The sequence below is a fragment of the Canis aureus genome, chromosome 20, assembly GCF_053574225.1.
Source record: "Canis aureus isolate CA01 chromosome 20, VMU_Caureus_v.1.0, whole genome shotgun sequence".
NCBI lineage: Eukaryota > Metazoa > Chordata > Mammalia > Carnivora > Canidae > Canis > Canis aureus.
The window spans coordinates 38,366,949-38,386,132 of record NC_135630.1 but is presented as its reverse complement, the minus strand read 5'-3'; the positions used below and the strand labels follow the sequence as shown (position 1 = coordinate 38,386,132).

The 19,184-nt window shown below is 38.7% G+C and overlaps 1 long non-coding RNA gene across 9 annotated transcripts in view; it reads right to left on the bottom strand.

Moving 5' to 3' along the window:
* The window catches only part of LOC144291710 (uncharacterized), a 44,452-nt gene that overhangs the window by 8,854 nt on the left and 16,414 nt on the right, over positions 1–19,184 (bottom strand). For 6 of the 9 annotated variants that reach the window (XR_013359092.1, XR_013359089.1, XR_013359094.1 and 3 more), the window contains one exon: positions 9,944–10,058. This is a non-coding gene — a long non-coding RNA (uncharacterized LOC144291710). The other 3 variants (XR_013359095.1, XR_013359091.1, XR_013359090.1) reach the window with 3 other exon arrangements.

Here is a 19,184-nt window from a genome sequence, read left to right as displayed (position 1 = left end):
GATGTATACATAAGTGCATTCTGTTTTTTGATACATTCTCTTAGAGGTATAGATATTAATGCAAACATACTGACTTTTTAAATGAATGCAAATAAATGTACATTTAAATAATGTTGACCTTTAAAACAGTTGTCTTCAAAGTTACTGAGGATACTTATTGGTGAACATTGGGGGTTCTGGTTTGAATTTCCCTTTGGATCCTATCCTCCTTCCTTCCATCCATTCTCTCTCCCTCCCTCCCTCTCCCTCCCTTCCTCCCTCCCTCCCTTCCTTCTTTCCTTCCTTCTTTCCTTTTTCCTCTCTTCTTCTTTTTTTTTTTGCTCCTTCAGTGGGGGAAATCTTTAGTCTTTGAAGGCAAATTTTATTTTTTTAAATATAGCCAAATGATAAAAATTAGAGAGGAAGACAAACCATGAGAGACTCCTAACTCTGGGAAACAAAGAGTTGCATAAGAGGTGGTGGGTGGGGGGATGGGATAACTGGGTGATGGGCATTAAGGGGGGCACATGACGAGATGAGCACTGGGTGTTATACTCTATGTTGGCAAATTAAATTTAAATAAAACAAACAAATAAATAAAATGAAAATGTAGCCAAATGCTACTTTGAAAAAAATATATATGCATATATATGTGCATATATATTAAATATTTTATTTATTTATTCATGAGAGATTGAGAGATACATAGAGAGAGCACAGACCCAGGCAGATTCCCCTCGGGGAGCCAGATGTGGGACTTGATCCCAGGACCAGGATCATGCCCTGAGCCAAAGGCAGATGCTCAATTGCTGAGCCACCCAGGCATCCCTTTGAATATATTTTTTATTTTTTTTTAATTTTTTAATTTTTTTTTAAATTTTTATTTATTTATGATAGTTACAGAGAGAGAGAGAGGCAGAGACACAGGCAGAGGGAGAAGCAGGCTCCATGCACTGGGAGCCCGATGTGGGATTTGATCCCGGGTCTCCAGGATCGCGCCCTTGGCCAAAGGCAGGCGCCAAACCGCTGCGCCACCCAGGGATCCCTGAATATATTTTTTAGATCAGAATGATTGATGCATTATTTTTGTGGTCAAAACCATGCGATAAGATAGATCTCAAATGGGGTTATACATGGATTATGAATAACACCTCCCCCCCACCACCACCAAGAGGAGGTCCTTTTGGTTTATTTGAGGGTTTTTTTTTGGAAGCAATAGGAGAAGTTTTTGAAGAAGTATACACTTTTGCAAGGTGCCCCATATAAAGAGGTTGACACTCACACTGATGTACAAAATGAAACCACTGCTGTATAACCACCTGCCATGCATTGTCTTCTTTGCTGTTCCTGATAATGATTACTGTGAGGTTGATAATAATGATGGCTGTCATTAAGATGTGCCTACTGTGTAAAGCCAGAGACTTTATACGCATGATTCACTCCATTGGGTTATGACCCCCATTTTTACAGATGAGGAAACTATGACTCAGAAATTTTGTTTAATTCCAAGATACTCAGCTAGGAAATGACCCCAGTCCCAAGTATGTCCACCAAGTCAGTTTGACTTGGACAAGTATTACTTCTCTTTCATGTATGAGGAAGCTAAGCCAGTTGCCCAGGGTGATAGACTAGGTGATTCGGTTCTGGAGTCCCAGCCCAGCAGTCTATCCATAGCTCTCTCTCCCTCACCCTTGTTTGATAAAATCCCCCTAGGTCAATGGTGGACTCACCAGCCAATGCCTGTGTGGCAGGGCACAGCTCTCATGTATGCCCTTGAATGAGGACACAGAATGTGTCTTCTGTGTACATCTGCCCTGCTCACATGCCAGCCTCTTGCAGGGAGGTGAGACGTAGGGAGCCCCCTGGTCGTGCTTGTTCAGAAGGTTTGCCTAGTGTTCTGGCCTTTTTCTGTGTGGTTATGAACCTGGTCCTGTTCTAACTTGAGATATTGGTTAAGCCTCTGGCTCTAGCTTTTATCTCTTTGGCTGAATAGGTCTCTGAATGAGACCTTCTCCCTTCCTATCAACCCTCACCTAGAACAAAATTTCTTGGGCTGTTCCATTGGAGGTTTGGACATCTGTTTGGGGTTACCAAAAGTTTAGGCAAATGAGACATGCTCTGCCTTGATAGTCAAAGGCTATGCTTAGACTACTCTAGTTCCTGAAATGTAGGGCGAAGAGTGATACCCAAGGGCAAATCTGATCTCGAAGGGGAACAAAGGGGCAGCAAACTGATTCCAGAAATTTCTGAACGCAGTGTGTATGTGGGGGTGTGGTTGTGCTGATGCTTGCCATAATTCAAGAACCTGAGGGCTGAGACTGGCAAGTGAATGCTAAACTTTGTCCTATATCCAGACGTAACTAGAAGGCCTTGGTACCACCTGATGTTACCGTGGAGGTCCCGGAGTCTTAGCCCTTGGGCACTGGACAACCAAAATGTATTTGAAAATTCTGCCGGTTTGTGAACTGAGAGCTCTTCATGCAATGATCTATTTGTTTCCCATTGGTTCTAGGAGAGATTTGAGACACTCGTCAGATGGCTGGATGCTGATTCTGAGCACTGGGTGCAGTGCTAGCCCAGAAAGGGCTGAAGACACTGAGCACTGCCAAATGTCCGAGGAAGTCCAGAGTACCCTATTCGTGCCCAGCTGAATGAAAGTGTGTTGTGCAGAAGTATTTTGGAGGTAGGAGAATATAAATCTGTATAAATATTAAAATACATCTAGGATTTTCTGGGTGATCAGAGAGTGCACAAAAGGACTGGATCGGTTGTAGATTTGTAGATTTTCCTGATGGACTATGGATCCATCGTCTTTTCCAAGGGATCACATTCCTACTCCCTAACTCAACAAAAGGTCTCATTCAGGCTGAATTCTTCTATAAAAGATCTTCCTTGAGCTGTGGATATCTTGACTGTGGTTATCATTACCCGTTAGGACTGTGTGCCAGATGTTTTTCTTTCAGTACACCCAAAAGGCTTCTTTTCGGAGGACTTTGTAAAGTCAGGGGAAATATTGAGTCGAGAGGAATCAGACCCATACTGTGGAGGAACCCTGGAGACAGTCACGAAGGATGACCCTGAGACAGGCGCTCGTATGCAGTAACTAGATGCAGGTGTGACAGCAGAGTCCTGGGTGAACTACCCACTGTGCCTCATGGGATCCTGTGTAATTCCTGGTGTGCCCCTCCTGAATTTGCTTCCTTATTCAGCATAGATCCAGGGCAGTTCACAAGGGGCTGGTACCTCCTTCTGTAAAGGTTGATATGCTACGGCACAGGCTCCTCACCTGGCTGCAATTGCTTGAGATCTGTGTTGAGAGTGCATTAGTCAGCCATGATCCAGAACTCTCTCTGTGATTGCTCTCATCAGTCATGTGCAGTGCTGAGTGAATTCCATAACTGCCATTGCCTGCTGCAACTGCCCAGAGTAGTCTTCTGGTGCATGGGCCTGCTGCAGCAAGATTTTGTAGACTTCCCTAACTCTAGGCAGGAATAATTCCTGTGTTGGGTGCCACCATGAAAATCTCCCATTAGTCAAAAAAAGAAAAGAAAAAAAGGTGTTTTTTTTTCTTTCTGATAACTTCCTGCATTTCACTGCTAAATATTACCTATGACTATAACCATTCTGTGATGCCAAATTCTGTTATGACATGGACTATTTGGTCATATTGAGCCCAATTATAAGTGAACTTCTTGGAGGAATTTATGCCCACATTATCATTCAAATGATGCCACTGTTGTATCCTGTAATGCATTCTTTGCTTCTTCAGAGCTTCTAGGGGTTGCTGGGAATCCTTGGAATTTCTTGGCTTATAGCTGAATCACTGTAATGGCTGCCCCTGTCTTCACATGTCTGTTTTTCCTTTGGGTGTCTATGTCTGTGCCTTCATCTATCCTTCTTCAAGGGCACCAGCCATTGGGTGTAAAGCCCACCCTAATCCATTCTGACCTCATCTTAACTAATTACATCTGCAAAGACCCTATTCAAATAAGGGCACATGTTGAGGTTCTGGGTAGGCATGAATTTGGTGGTGGGGGTGGGATGAGGGAGCGCTAGGCAAACTGGTATATTTCTGGGTCTCTGGCCAACGGACCCAGTCCCTTTTTCAGGGACTCAGTGTCTGCTCCCTAACTAGAGCTTTTGTAAGAATAGTGTCCTGCAGAAGTACATGCAATTCCCCCAGGCTGAAATTTGGAGTTGAGAGTTTGAGTACAGGAAACAGGTTCTGTCCCTGGTACTGCTATAATTAGGTTACCTTTATTCCTCTCTGAATCATTAACTTTGAAAACTGCTGGTTCAGTCGGTGACAACCAGTGATACATCATCTTTAACCAGTCTGCACCACCATAAAAAAAAGAAGCTGCTCAAGTATTAATTTATTGCTCCATGACACAAATGGTGCATCTCAAACAAACTCAGCCAATTTTAAGGATGATTTCTGGGCTGTTTAAAAAGGATTCTTCTGCCAGCTTTTTGAAAATGTTGCTTTAAAGATGATTATTTTCTGTTTCAGGACAAATCCATGAATTTGGCCCATTCATGTTAGCTATACGGAGGCCATACATCTCTTGTCCATAAAACTTGAATACGTGGGTGTCAGAAGTGATTTTTCTGAAGTTAACTTTTCCCATACTTTGAGTTATCAGTTTCTGTCGTGCTGGTGTGCATTTCAGCTGAGGTTTTATTACATTGTGTTGGCAGCACATTATGTTTTTTACACATGGATTTGATTGAGAAATGAAACTGGAATAAGAATGAGGTAGCAGCAGCATCTGCTGCAAGACTCAACTATTGCCATTGTCAATCACCCTGATTGATTAAATATGGTAGTACACATTTTTATTAAAATGAAATACTTCTCTTAAAAAAGGACCATTATGCCAGTAGATGATACAACTCTCCTGAAAAGTGTGCCCAAGGAAGAGCTCTCCTGGTGGAGTAAATAACTGTAGATGGTTGGAACAAATAGAGTTCAGATTAGCTCTGGGTAGTTCTGTAAATTTAAATGATTTTTTTTAATGTAAGGAAGAAGTGAACCAAGATTTTGGGGTACTAAGCCCTCTGGAAGGGTTTTAGTTGACTGGGTCCCCAAACACAGTCCTTCATTTGTTGATGTCCTATGGCCCGCCTGGTTGTAAGGTATCCAGTATGACCCAGAATTTCTCTGAAGTAAGAGCAAACATCCTGATCCACTGAAGTTTCATTTCTCTCATTTTCCATTCAAACTCATTATAGCTTACTGCCATTTTATAAATCTGAAAAACTGACATACAAACAGAGGTGAGAACGGATACACTTGAGAGGGAGAATGGGTGGATTATTCCATTGGTTTGGATGAGGACCCAGCAAACATCATCACTGTCTGCAAAACCCTGAAATCTGGAGTAACTTCAAAAAGGAAGTGGTGAGGGATTGAGTATTAGACCATTAAAAACCCAAAGAGGTGAAATAGGAACTGAGGACTGCTCCCTGGAGGGCAAAGCACTGATTTCATTGAGCCCATTCCATTTTGATGTGGGTGGTTGTGTGTGTGTATGTGTTGCTGTGGTCACCCAGAAGTCTCTGGCTGGGACTGGATATTCCTGGAGCATCGATACTTTCCCTGGCTTGAGCTAGCCTAAATTCCAGGGAGCCTGTTTAATCGTGATCCCTAGCAAAATGTCTCCTATTGGAATCCATTTAGGACAATAACCCAAAAGGCTTTGCTTTAGAGTAAAGCACAGGGCTTCAGAAGAGGGCTTTTCAGAAAACTAAGTGGGCAATAAGAAAGGAAAAACCTTTGGAGTAATTCCTTTAACACACAGAATGCTTCTGCTGCGGGGCTGGTGTCAAGACTAATCTTGCAGGATTGAGATATTTTCAGCTGTATCCAATTTAGGTTTCGGCTTTTCCTCACAGAGGGATTGCTTCTGAAACAATCTTTCTCACTACTCTCCCTACCCACGTCTTCTAAAGCCTGTTTGTAGATTTGAGGATTGCTAACAGATTTTAAGAAGAACAAGAAATCTCTGAAATACCATGCAGCTAAAAGCCAAAAACAGGAACACTTGGGAACTTGACTTTTTTCTTTTCTTTCTTTTGCTTTTCCTTCCTTCCTTCCTCCCTCCCTTCTTAAAATATCTTGTCAAGGGGTGGCCTCCAACTATCAGTCAACTTTCTCTCTGGACTCAGCCATGAAGGATGAAAGCCCCACAGAGACTTGCAGTTTTAAACTTGGAGCTCCCTGTAGGATCCCTAGACCTTCTTTTAGAAAATGACCTCTGTTTATCTGGTTCTTTCTTGGCATCTTGGATCGTATTAATGGCATATCCACAAACAGAGGCCACCAGATGTATGCTAGGATGATAATATCCAGTAAATTATCTGGAAGCACACAGATATCCTGGTTGTCTGGCCAGGAGTCTAAGTTTTGCTATTGTTAGAGGTCAAGAACATGTAGGATATCAGTGACCAGGTAGGCAGCACACACATTAAGGGTCACTCAGATGTGTGGGCAAAAGCAAACCAGAGTTCAGAAGTCCAGGAAGCCACATAAGTGAGGTCGACATAACAGCAATCCAAACATTGTGTTGTAACCTGATTTAGATATAAAAAGCCTGTTGATTAATAAGAGAATGGGTGTCAGTCTTACTACACCTTTTGGCAACTGGCTTAATCTTTCTATATATCACTTTCTTTATCTGTAAAGCAGAGATTAATCACCTTTCTTACAGAGTTGTAGGAGAGATACATTGAAATAATGTTAGCTAAATCTCTTGTCTGACATAGAGAAAATGCTTAACATGTAGCATTTCCACTTTCCCATTTCTAATGCACCGCCCTCAAAGGCAGAGCAGATATGAGCTTGAGAGGTCCTGAGCCCACAGAGCATATGCAAAAGTGACCAGGCTGACAGTGGAACATGGTAAGAAAGAAATGGTCCATTTGGAAGCAAGCCCTGAGTGGGCCAATGTTCTTATGGTAAAAAATTGAGTGGACTTGTGCCAGCTGATTTTTTCCCCTCCTCAATTGCTGACCATTTTGAAGAAGTTTTAGCTGCCCTTGTTTTGTTGCTATTGTTGTTATTATGGTGTATTCCATTTAATTTTTTATTAAAGTGTACCATACTTAAAGAAAGGTGCATCATCATAAGCAGACAACTCGATAAATTTTAACGACTTGAGCACGCTTATGTAATCAGCAGCCAAATCAAGATCAGAATAATTTTAGGGACAGCCCGGGTTGCTCAGCGGTTTGGCACCTGCCTTCGGCCCAGGGTGTGATCCTGGAGACCCAGGATCAAGTCCCACGTCAGGCTCCCTGCATGGAGCCTGCTTCTCCCTCTGCCTGTGTCTGTGTGTCTCTCTCTCTCTGTGTCTCTCTCATGAACAAATAAAGAAAATCTTTAAAAAAAAAAAAGAACAATTTTAGTACCCTGAAAGTACCCTTCCTGCATCCTTCTAGCCTACCCTACTATTCCTTTTGTTGATAGATGACATACAGAAAACTCTTAAGCCACTATTCTGATTTCTAATATTAGAGATCAGTTTTATCTGTATTTGACTGTATGTAAACATAATCACATATTACATGCTCTTTCATGTCTCACTTTTTCTTTTCTCAGCATCTGTTTGTGAGATCCATTCATACCATAGCTTGCATTTTAAGTTCATTCATTCCAAATACATGCCTCTAGTATTCCATTCTGTGCATTATAACCCTGTATTCATCCTATTGTTGGTGAACATTTGGGATATTTTCAATTTAGGGTTAATATGAATAATATTTCTCTGGATATTCTTGGACATGTCTTTTGGTGGACCTGTGCACTCATTTCTCTTGAGTATACCCCTAAGAACAGAGTTACTGGGTCAGCTATAGTAGATACTATCAATTTTCTAAAGTGGTTGTACCAATTTACTCTCCCCAGTAATATATGCAAATTTTGGCTTCTCCACATCTTCCCCATTACTTGGTATAGTCTCTGTCATTTTAACCTTTCTGGTGGGTCTAGTATACTGTGCTAGATTTATATTGTGAATATAAATTTTCATTTTCCAGTTGACAAATGAAGTTGGGCACCTTTTCTGATTGGAAATCTGTAGCTCAAAGAAGCTAGAAGTTCTCTTTGGAGACATACAACTAGCAGGTGATTATAAACAACAGGTCTCCTGATGCTCTATGTCAACACTGTCTCCAGACTGAGGTGTGGATTTAGGCCATAGTGATAAGAACAGTACAGGAAGTGATTCCTCACACTCTACATTGCCTCTTTGTATCTTGAGTAGTATATTCCATTCTGAGCCCTACACTTTAAGAATGAGGATGAACAAGGGTATGTTTAGAGGGGAGTTTGTCCTTGACCAGGTCAGCACTCAAACCAGAAAAGGGAACAGTCAGAAGAACTGGGATTATTCAGCCTATAAGAAGAGGACAGAGGGGGAACCAAAAACTGTCATTTAATTGATAGAGGGCTATCTTCTGAACGAAGGGTCTGGCTTTTTCTGTGGACCTATAAGGCAAAGTTAAAAACTATAGAAATGAATGGCAGGATGGCAAAGCTCAGTCCATCATTATCTGGTTCTTTCTTCTGGCTTGGCCTAGTGGTGGCCTAGACAGTAAGGCCAGGGCAGTCCCCTCACAAGTCACAAAATGTTATCTAATTTGCATAAATTATCTTGAATCTGTAAATAGGGGATACCTAAGAATACAAGTGGCACCTACTTCATAACATCATTTTTCCTAACAAATATTTATGGATTCCTCCAAGCTGCAAGGCCCGGATCTGAATTCTTATTTTTTAAAAAATATTTTATTTATTTATTCATGAGAGCCAGAGAGAGGGAGGTAGAGACAGAGAGAGAAGCAGGCTCCTCATGAAGCAGGGAGCCCAATGTGGGACTCAATCCCAGGACCCTGGGATCATGACCTGAGCTTAAGGCAGACCCTCAACCACTAAGCACCCAGATGTCCCAGACCTGAGTTCTTTACAAAGGATGGATATTGTTACAACTGGAGGTCTCACATATTCACTGATGAATTCTTGAAAAATTGATATTTGTAAAACAAAGCCAATTTGGGCAGAACAGGTAAACAGTCAAAAGAAGGAAGATAGTTTAAGACCATTTGTTATACTTAGGGTGAGTGAGAGATACTGATGACCAGGAGTGGAGCCAGGTTTACATGAGGCCAGTAGAGTTTGAGAGGTCTTGAAGCATATAGAAAATAATCTGATGGCTAACCAAGGGCAAAGTGGGCCAGGCAAAGGAGGTAGAAGGAGTCAAGTGCAAATGCAATGGAGATGAGATCCTTAAGGAAGTGTGAGCAGGGGGGTTGGAGGGAGAGGGTCAGGGAACAAAGGGTTGGAATTATTTCAAAAGGTCTTCAAATTCATATACAATCAAATATTATCTGTCGTTTATGTATAATGTCACACACACAGATGTTTATGCTGAGTTTGAAATATGCACAGATGTTATACTGATTCAGATATCCTTTTTAAAAGGTACTGAATTAATAGTTGGTTTTATTATACATTTTTTTCAATCAGCAGATTCTAAAAGTTACAGTTTCTCACATGTTTGAGTAAGGTTTTTTTTTCCATTAAACAAGTATCTTACACTTGCAGTCATTGATAACTATTAGTCTTGAAATATGATTATTGCTGTCCATTTACAAAAAACTGGAAATACAGAGAGTTAGGCAGGAGAAAGATGATGAACTCTGAAAGGGAATTTGAGTTACTCACTGATCACTCTCAGGCCTGAAAGGAATGCAGAGAGTTCATATTGTACATTCCCTTGTTTCTGGCCAGAGTCAGACCTTCTCCACCTTAGACAGATGACAGTCTATCTTGTTCCCCATTATTATCTGGATTTGTTTCCCAAATTCTTTTGAGTGGAAACCACTGCAATGGGTACCATGGGAAATACAAAGGAAAATAAAATATCTTCCTTGCTTTCTGGAAAGAGAAATACAAACTTACTTGGATCCTTTATTTTGAAATAATGTAGCTCTCTCTGCCAGGATGTCTTTACTGAATCCAAGTTTGACCTTTGAAGGACTGTCATGGAGTGGTTCCAGGATTCCCATTTTCTTTCCTATGGGATGACAAAAAGATGCTTGATACATAAAAGACAAAAAGAGCAAGAGGCTAGATGATTTCTATAACCCATTTCTTTACTGTCTACAGCACTATTCCAATAGCATTGGAGAAAATGTAGTAAGGACACTGATGGAGCGTCTCTGGAGTCACAACGATGAGAAAGACATTTTTTCTCTCATTCCCTCTGCACCTGTAGTGTGCACGTGTACACACACACACACCTTGCAAAATATGCACTTGTAAAACAAGCAAATCAGTGCTGGAACAGGCAAGCAATCAAATAAATAACAGACATTTTAAGGAAGGCTCCTATTTTTTCCCTGACAGGGCACACATTAACTTAGCAACAGCTGCTCTGGTGGGAAGACATTATTCTTTGGATTGTCAACAAGTTTGATCCCCCTTCCCATTATCCCAGCATATATCTAGAAAAATTCCAACGTGATATCACTATTTTAGCAGTTAGTTAAGTAGCTGGTGTAATGCAGGAAGCATTCTCTATCCCTTTCCCAGTGGAAGGATGGGGTTATTTCACTTTTCCAAAAGGCCATGAACTCTGCACAGTGAAGCACTGCCATCTCACAAAATAGCATGCCTAGAAAGAAATTTCCCAAAGGTAATAACCTTTGAGCTGAGCTTTAAATAATGAAATATGCTGCACCTTCCACCCTAGCCAGTGCATATATTAGTAGCTCAATACATGATTATTGAATGATTGAATTCATACACCCCCAAAAGCATACACATATATATTTAGCATAAAGATAATGCTAGATATATATGTAAATGAAAGAGGAAGCATGAAGGTTATTCACAGTTGGTAACAGGATTAGAAATGCTTCATACTGATTAAGCCAAGGAAGGTGAGGAGTTAAATTAGCCTCAAAGGATCAAAAGTCCAGATGTGTTGGGATGAATCCAAAAGCTATTCCATAGGATTGGAGAGGGAGAGAGAGGACTGTTGTTTGGGAAAAATGAGGAACTCAGAGCCTGTTGGAGAAGATAAATGCAAAAGCACACAGACTAGAATATAGTGGGATAAGTGTTAAAATAAATAGATATAGTGTTTTAGAGGCTTATGTAGAATGGCAACTAACCCCATGTGTCTTTAGGTAAGTAAAGGCTTCTGCCAGAGGTTAGCCAGGCAGAGGGTGTAAAACAATGTTCCTGGCAGAGGAAACTACATGTGCAGGGAAGTATAATAAGTTAGGGCAGTGGTTCCTAAGTATGACCACATATTAAAGCCACCTGGAGGACTTAAAAAAAAACAACAACCAATCAACTTCCACTTCTGACTATGATTGACTAGCTTTCATGAGAATATTATTTCCTGACAAATATAACAGTTATATAATAAAAAAGCAACTACTCCTTGAAGATGTTGGAGAATAATCAAAGCATCCAGGCTTTGTGGAGCCAGGATCCTAGAGAAAAGTCAGGCTCAATATTTTCTGGTGGTTTATTCTTAACGTGTTTGTTGATTTATAAGCAGAATAGGGCTGAGAGTCTGAGCAGAAAGTATTTAATCAAAGCTTTTGGTTGTCTCATGGGACTAGCAAGACAAAAATTGGAGTTCAGTGCTACTAAGGCATCTAGGACTTGGAAAATCAAGATCCTGGTGAAAAGAGAACCTCAGGGAGGTGAGCCCAACATTCTCTATTGCTATTAACTTGAGGCATTTACTAATATTTCTAGTTGCATGGGGCAGCATAGAAATATTATAAAGCAACATGGAACTTTCTGCAGTCTCACAGTGCTGGGCAGATAATTATTGGAGTTCAGGACATAACAAACAAGAGGGCCTTGTAAATATTGAGGCTTTAAATTAATACTTATAAAGGCTATACCCTGACATTAAAGGCACACTTAAAATAGGTCAGCCTTTATGAAAACCAAAAATCAAGTCTTGAAGTATCCCAGTTATTACTCCGACAAGGTGACTTTCTTTCTACTTTAACTGCCAGTCTAAACCCTTACTAAAACCCCTATGCAGGAAGAGAACATAACCTAAATCCTCTAAAATGTATTGTACATAATGTCCAGCTTTCAATTAAATATCACTTGGCACACCAGGAGTAAAAACAAGAGAAAGAACAAACAATAGAAACAGACCCACAGAAATTCCAGATATTAAAATTGTTTGGCACTGTCTTTAATTGTAATTAATATGTGCAAAAAAGTAGATGGCAAGATAGAAAATCTCACCAGACAGCTGGAATCTGTCAATAAGAATGAAAAGGAATTTTTTGAATGAAAACTATAATAACTGAAATAAATAACTCAATAGATAGACTTAACAAAACAATAGACATATCAAGAGAAATTATTAGAAAACTTAAGTGTAGGTTAGAAAAGGTCAGGTTAGGATAGAAAAATCACAAAGAGGAAGAAGGCTGAAAACACATAAAAATGTGCATAAGAGACACCTGGGATATGGTGAAAAGTTCTAATCATCTGTAAGTATAAATTCAGAAAGAGAAGAGAGAGAGAATTGAGGCAGAAGCCATCTCAGAAGAGATACTCTGAGAATTTTCCAGAATTAATGAAAATCATCAAATTACAAATTCAATAAACACAATAAATGCCAAATAGAGTAAATACAAATAAGGCCATACTCAGGAACATTATAGTCAAACTACTTAAAATCAAAGACAAAGAGAAAACCTTAAAAGATGCCATTTAAAATGGACGTCTTAGCCTCAAGGGAACAGCACTAAGACTTATAGTCGACATTCAAAAGAAATGCTGGAAACAAACAAAACAAAGAAAACAACAACGGAGTTGCATATTTATCATGCTGAAAGAAAATATTCCCCATTCTGAAATTCTATACCCAGCAAAAATATCCTTTAAAAAATAAAAATAAAATGAAGACTTTTTATACAACCAGGTTGAGAGAATTTGCTACCAACTGACACAGTAATGGAAATACTGAAAGGAGTTCTTTAAGTAAATGATAAATGATCTCAGATGGAAGTGCAGAAATGCAAGAAGAAATGAAGAGCAGTGCAAAGATAAATATAAAAATTAGATGAATATTTATTGTGTATAACAACTATAAAGTCATGTCTTTGGGGTTTAAAAATACATAGAATTAAAATGCATGAAAATTGTAGCATAAAAGTAGAAATTTGAGTAAGTGGAGTGGAAGAATTCTAAGGTTGTTGCATTTTCTGGGAAATAGTAGATGTATCAGTCTACAGCAGACTGCAATAAATCAAGGATATATATTTCTCAAAATGTGAATCCTGGACTGGCCTCATCAGCATCACTTGCAAACTTGTTAGAAATGTAATTTCTTGTGTTCCTCTCAGGCCTGCAGAAGCAGTAAATCTGAGGTGAAGCCCAGAAAACTACATTTTGGGAAGTCTTCCAGATGTTTCTCATGCATGTGAAAGTTTGAGAACTGCCTTAGAATAACTACTGCAAGTATAATAAGATAATTTATAATTAACAAGCTAATACAAATACAGGGGGAGGGTGGAATAATAGAAATACTTGGTTAGTTTAAAAGGAGACAATAAAGGAATAACAAAGAATGAGTGAGGCAAACGGACAACAGTAAATAATAAGGTAGAAGATTTTAAAGTCAAATATATCAGTATTTATTTTAAATATAAGTACACTACTCAAGTTAAAAGATGAAGATGATCAAATAAATGCAAAATTCAACTAAATGTTACCTATAGGACACATCTTAAATACAGTTAAAGAGAGATTGAAAGTAAAATGAAGGAAAAAAATATACAGGAAACATTAACCAAAATAATAGATGTAGCTATATTTGTATCAAACAAAGCAGACTTAAAGAAAAGCAGCAATTCTAGAGATAAATAGGGACATTTCAAAATGTTAAAAAGGTCAACTTTACAAGGAAGATATAGCAATTATAAATTTGAAATAGCCTTGAAATAGAGAAAAAATGTGACAGAACTAAGGAAAAAAATTAAAAAGTCTACTAACAAGAGTTTGTAGGAGATTTTAACAGAACCCTCTTAATAATGAATAAAGTAAATAGATGTAATATTACCAGAATTACAGAAAACTTGAAAAACATAACTAACAAAACTTCTATTGGACATTTATAGATCTTGAACCCTGTAACTGCAGAATACATTTTCTTTTAAAGTTTTTATAAAGTAATTACCAGAATAGACTATCAATTGAGCAATAAAGCAAGTTTCAAGACATTTCAAAGAATTGATATTATATACAAAATAGATTCTCTGGGTAGTGAAGCTTAATTATATGTAAATTAAATCCATACTCAAAGAAGAAATAAAAAATTAGTGTATATTTTGAAGGGAATGATAAAAAATTATATCAACACTTGTGGGAGGCAGCTAATGCTGTGCTTTAAATGTCTATCCTTAAAATGTATGTATTAAAGAGTAAAAGAATTAAAATATATTATTTTAACATCTAATTAAGAAGTTAGACAAGGAAAGGCAAATTAAACCCAAAATAGTAGAAAGAAGATAAGATTAAATTAATGAAACAAAATGCACACATTATAGAAAAATATCAATAATGTTGGAAGCTGTTTCTTTGAATTGACTGAAAGAATTAACGAAGTCTCAGGAGAAGCAATCATGAAGAAAGAGAACACAGAGTACCAGTACGAAGATGGCATCAGTATGAAGAAATGAAGATGAAATCTCTATAGATCCTAGAGACATTAAGAAGTAATGTGAAATCTTGAAGATATTATGCTAGTAAATTTGAAAACTTAAGTGGATAAATTTCTTGAAAAACACGACTTGCCAGTACTGTGCAAAAAGACAAAACTAAAAAATAGAAATTCTATTCTTCCATGTGATCTAATGGTTACATGTTAACCAGTCAACAACTGTGTCAAATAACTTTACTATCTGGATTACCAATGGGTCTGCCTGTGTTATCTCTTGCTCTTGGTTTTTCGTCCTGACAAATAAAAACCTTTCCACAGAGAAAACACCAAGCCCAGATAGCTTTATCAGTGAACTCTCCCAACCATTTAAAGACCAGATAAGATGCATTATTCACAAACTCTTCCAGAGATCAGGAAAAAAGAGAACAATTTTCAGCTTGTTTTCTGAAATCAACCTAAACCTGTACCAAAACTTGACAAGTGTAGAACAAGAAAGGCCAGTTTTTCTCATTAACATAGACTCAAAAGACCTAAAGAAAAATAAGTCCAGACATATACAATGAAGAGAATATTATGACCAAATAGGGCTTATGCTAGGAATGCAAGGTTAGCTTAACATTAGAGAATCAATCATTATCATTAACCACATGAACAAAATAAAGGAGGAAATATATCATGTGATCATCTTAAGAGATGTGGAAAAAATACTTCATAAAAATTGAAACGTTGTTCATTATTAAAATTCTCAGCCAAGAAAGACTAGCAGGGATCTTAGTATGATAAAAGGTATCTAGTTAATGCTAAAATTTTGAAAGCTTTCCTCTTGATACTAAAATGAGACAAGTGTGCTTACTATTAAAATTTGGACACATCATGATCATGTCTTTAAAATTTCAAAATGAATATATAGATAAATAATTAGAATTCAGAACTCAATTCAGTGAAGACACTGGATACAAGGTGAATAGAAAAATTGTGTTTCTTTATACTATCCACAAATAATTTTTAAAAAGTTTTAAAAATGATGCACATTATAATAGATTAAAATTGCTCAATATTCAAGACTATGTCTCCAGAGACAGTAAGACTTAAATTAAAAAACATTTATTGAGAGATCCCTGGGTGGCGCAGTGGTTTGGCGCCTGTCTTTGGCCCAGGGCGCGATCCTGGAGACCCGGAATCGAATCCCACATAGGGCTCCCGGTGCATGGAGCCTGCTCCTCCCTCTGCCTGTGTCTCTGCCTCTCTCTCTGTGACTATCATAAATAAATAAAAAAATTAAAAAAAAAATTTATTGAGAAAAATTAAAGAAGACCTAATAAATAGAAGGATACACACTGTGGATCAGAAGACTTCATTTTGTAGAAATGTCCCCTTTCCCAAAATTGATCTATAGAGTAAGTGTGATTCCATTCAAAATCCCAAGGATTTAAAAAATTGACATGCTGATTCTAAAACTTATATAACATACTATGGGGGCAAGAATAGCTAAGACAGCCTAGTAGAAAAAGTTAGAGAACTTACACTGCATAAAGACTTATTATAAAGTTATAGTAGGAGGCACCTCAGTGGCTCAGTGATTGAGAGTCTGCCTTCAGCTTAGGTCATGATCGTAGGGTCCTGGGATCAAGTGCTGCTCAGACTCCCTGCAGGGAGCCTGCTTCTCCCTCTGCCTATGTCTGTCCCTCTCTCTGTGTGTGTCTCTCATGAATACATCAAATCTTTTTTAAAAGTTATAGTAGTTATGTTAGGTGGAATGGCTACAAAAATAGACAAACAGTCCAGTAGAACAGAGTAAAGAATTCAGAAACAGATCTACACATATACGGTTGCTTGACTTCTGTGAGAAAAGCACTACTTCAATGTAGTAAAGAGGTTAGTCTTTGTCAATAATTGGTTCTAGTTTAATTGGATATCCATTTGGAGAAAAAAAATGAACCTACATTGTATGGAAAATTTTTTTCATGTGTATTACAAATCCAAATATGAGAGGTAAACAATAAACATTCTAGAAAATAGCAGAGGAGAATATCTTTCTCCCCTTAGGTGGCGAATATTTTAAAAATCATAACAAAAAACTAATAAAGTGGACTTCACTAAAATCATTAAAATTAAAAGCTCAGCTCATTTGATTCAGCAAACCACAACCATTAAAACAAGGATATCAGAAAATTTTTGGATGGTAGCTATGTTTCTGCAAAATGAACAGTTTAGTAGGCTAATGAATAAGATCTAAGTTGTCCAGCTACAGCAGCAGCAGCAAGATGCCCTATGATTTTTCTGACTTATTTCTGATATTTTCAAGATGCAGTAAAAGTTGCACTGATTTGGGGTTTGAATAAAAAGAACTAAGAGACACCAAAGGTACTGAACAGAGGAGCCACAGCATGAGAGAAGATATTTGCAATACCTATGTCTAACAAAGAACTTTGGCACATAGAATAAAGACCTACAAATCAACATGTAAAAACAGACTGCTCCGCCACAAAATAGGGAATGGTCTGAGCGACCAACAAGTGTATGGAAAGGCCCTCAAGTTCATTAATTACCAAGGAACCTATAACCACAATGTGATACAACTATACAGCCAACAAAAATGATTAAAATTAAAAAGAGGGGATCCCTGGGTGGCTCAGCAGTTTAGCGCCTGCCTTTGGCCCAGGGCGCGATCCTGGGTCCCAGGATCCAGTCCCACGTTAGGCTTTTGCAAGGAGCCTGCTTCTCCCTCTGCCTGTGTCTCTGCCTCTCTCTGTGTCTCTCATGAATAAATAAATAAATAAATAAATAAATAAATAAATAAATAAAATATTTTTAAAAATTAAAAAGAAACTCAAAATACCAATTTTGGAGAATGTAAAGCAATGAGAGCCTTCACATACTGTAAGTGGGAGTGTTAATTAGTACAACACCTTGGGAAACAACTTGACATTATCTGCTAAAAGTGAACAAATGTATATCCTTTGATTCAGTAATTTTATTCCTAGGTATATATGTGTAAATATGTGAGCACCAAAAGAGATGCCAAGAAAGTTCGTAGCAACATTATCAAAGAATACATATTACATGATTCCATTTATATGTAGTTCAGAAGGAAAAATTAATCTATATAACAGAAGGAAGAACAGCAGTTACCTGGAGAGGAGGGTGGGTAATGAATTGGGCGAGGCAAAAAGATTTCTGAGGTGTTAGCAATAGCCCAAGTCCTGATATGATGGTAGCACAGATGTAGTCATCTTGAGGTCAGTAGACCTGAGTTTGAATCTGACTTATTGCAGGTATAACCCCAATACATTGCTTAAACACTGCAAAGCCTCAGTTTTCTTCATTTGTAAAGTTCAGATAAATAAGATCTAGTAAGGATTCATAAAATAGCAAAGGAAAAGCTATGCCCTGAGTGAGATGCTCCCCAGCTAGTTGTTCCCTTACCTCCCTTTGTATACAGTGTCTGACTTTGTTGGACAAGATGCCGTGGCCAATCCCTGTGCTCCCCTACCCTCCACGGTGCATCAGTGAGGCATTGTTTATGAAAGGGTTTATCCCGTAACGGGCTGGCAGCCGTCTATACAGTAGGGATAAAGCCAAGGGCTATTCAACAGAGTTAAGATATTTAACTGGACTGGGGACCAAACCTATAACCTTGACCTCACTGTGCTGGGCTGCAGGCTGTGTACACAGCACGTATGCCTCAAGTGTTAGGAATCTTTCCTAGTTCCAGCATGGCCTCTCAGATGCAGATAGATGCCTGTCATTTTTCTTCATTCGGTATCTTGGAGTAAGGGATGAGGCAATGATATGGAGGGGTGCTCCATGCATTTGGCTGAATCCCAGTTTGCAGGATTGGATTTTACCTCCCTCAACTCTCCCTGCAATTCCTCTTGGATCGAGTGTCCTTGGCTTCCTGTCCTAAACTGCTGGAGGGTGAGTGTTGGGCAGCTGTGAAACATCTGCCACCGCATTCCACCTTCATTAGAGAGGTGGACAAAGTGATATATGTGTGAATTTTTCCAATGGCGTGTATGTTTGTGTGCACTTGTATAAAATTTCATTTTAAGGCCCTTTCTGGAGTCTCAGGGATGAAGAGCAGCATGGAGTTGATGCTATCGTTATTACAGTGAGCCCCTCATATGACGTTGGCAGATATAATATTTCCCAGGCATATAACGTTTTTCATTTAAAGAGGCAGCCTAGAGCACATTCCAACTTGAAAGATTTTCCTTTCTGGATGGTGGTTTCCTCCTCCAAGTCCTTGGGAAAATGTTGCCACATTTTTTTTTACCCAAATGATTGACTTCCTGGAAAAGAACATATAGAGCTCTTGTAAAGATTTAATTTTTATGAGTTCTAATTCTTTCCGGAAAACGGATCACTACCAAAGGCAAGTCTATGGTGTGTAGAACCCCAGCAGGAAGGCTTAGGCAAGAACTAGGGGTGCTGCTTGGTGACAGTGCTGGTGATGCATTGTGGGCTGTGGAACTCAGGCCAGCGGGAAGA